Source organism: Lampetra fluviatilis, chromosome 69 (genome assembly GCF_964198595.1).
Source record: "Lampetra fluviatilis chromosome 69, kcLamFluv1.1, whole genome shotgun sequence".
NCBI classification, from domain to species: Eukaryota; Metazoa; Chordata; class Hyperoartia; order Petromyzontiformes; family Petromyzontidae; genus Lampetra; species Lampetra fluviatilis.
The window spans coordinates 5359671-5361827 of record NC_136343.1 but is presented as its reverse complement, the minus strand read 5'-3'; positions in this window follow the sequence as shown (position 1 = coordinate 5361827).

The following is a 2157-nucleotide window of genomic DNA, read 5'->3' as shown; positions in this document are numbered from 1 at the left end:
AATTATTTTATTATGTTTTATTTTCATTATTTTATTATGTTTTATTTTTATTATTTTATTATGTTTTATTTTTATTATTTTATTAAGTTTTATTTTTATTATTTTATTGTGTTTTATTTTTATTATTTTATTATGTTTTATTTTAATTATTTTATTATGTTTTATTTTTATTATTTTATTATGTTTTATTTTTATTATTTTATTAAGTTTTATTTTAATTATTTTATTATGTTTTATTTTTATTATTTTATTATGTTTTATTTTTATTATTTTATTATGTTTTATTTTCATTATTTTATTGTGTTTTATTTTTATTATTTTATTATGTTTTATTTTTATTATTTTATTATGTTTTATTTTCATTATTTTATTGTGTTTTATTTTTATTATTTTATTATATTTTATTTTTATTATTTTATTATGTTTTATTTTCATTATTTTATTGTGTTTTATTTTTATTATTTTATTATGTTTTATTTTTATTATTTTATTATGTTTTATTTTTATTATTTTATTATGTTTTATTTTTATTATTTTATTATGTTTTATTTTCATTATTTTATTATGTTTTATTTTTATTATTTTATTATGTTTTATTTTTATTATTTTATTATGTTTTATTTTCATTATTTTATTGTGTTTTATTTTTATTATTTTATTATATTTTATTTTTATTATTTTATTATGTTTTATTTTTATTATTTTATTATGTTTTATTTTTATTATTTTATTATGTTTTATTTTTATTATTTTATTATGTTTTATTTTTATTATTTTATCATGTTTTATTTTTATTATTTTATTATGTTTTATTTTTATTATTTTATTATATTTTATTTTTATTATTTTATTATGTTTTATTTTTATTATTTTATTATGTTTTATTTTTATTATTTTATTATGTTTTATTTTTATTATTTTATTGTGTTTTATTTTTATTATTTTATCATGTTTTATTTTTATTATTTTATTATGTTTTATTTTTATTATTTTATTATGTTTTATTTTCATTATTTTATTATGTTTTATTTTAATTATTTTATTATGTTTTATTTTTATTATTTTATTATGTTTTATTTTCATTATTTTATTATGTTTTATTTTCATTATTTTATTATGTTTTATTTTTATTATTTTATTATGTTTTATTTTTATTATTTTATTAAGTTTTATTTTTATTATTTTATTATGTTTTATTTTCATTATTTTATTATGTTTTATTTTTATTATTTTATTATGTTTTATTTTTATTATTTTATTATGTTTTATTTTCATTATTTTATTATGTTTTATTTTTATTATTTTATGTTTTATTTTTATTATTTTATTATGTTTTATTTTTATTATTTTATTATGTTTTATTTTTATTATTTTATTATGTTTTATTTTCATTATTTTATTATGTTTTATTTTCATTATTTTATTATGTTTTATTTTTATTATTTTATTATGTTTTATTTTTATTATTTTATTATGTTTTATTTTTATTATTTTATTATGTTTTATTTTTATTATTTTATCATGTTTTATTTTTATTATTTTATTATGTTTTATTTTTTTCCCTTCTACGTGATGACTTCACCGAAAAAACCAAGAAGATTGCTGCGCCATGTAAATTAAAACAACAATTTTCTAAAACCTTAGCCACAAAACCTCGACTCATCTTCACATGAATGAACGCGTAGACTTTCTGCTCGTACGATTGTGCTGATGGTTGCACTTTATTTACCCGAATCTCTGCCATTACATACAATGAATCAAGAAATGTTAAACAAGCAATGTGATACAATACACTCTCTTAGACATGTGTGTGTGTGTGTCTATGTGTGTATGTGTGTCTATGTGTGTGTGTGTCTATGTGTGTGTGTGTATGTGTGTGTGTCTATGTGTGTGTCTATGTGTGTGTGTGTGTGTATGTGTGTATGTGTGTGTGTCTATGTGTGTGTGTGTGTATGTGTGTGTGTCTATGTGTGTATGTGTGTGTGTATGTGTGTCTATGTGTGTGTATGTGTGTGTCTATGTGTGTGTGTGTCTGTGTGTGTGTGTATATGTGTGTATGTGTGTCTATATGTGTATGTCTATGTGTGTGTGTGTCTATGTGTGTATGTGTGTGTGTATGTTAAACAAGCAATGTGATACAATACACACTCTTAGACA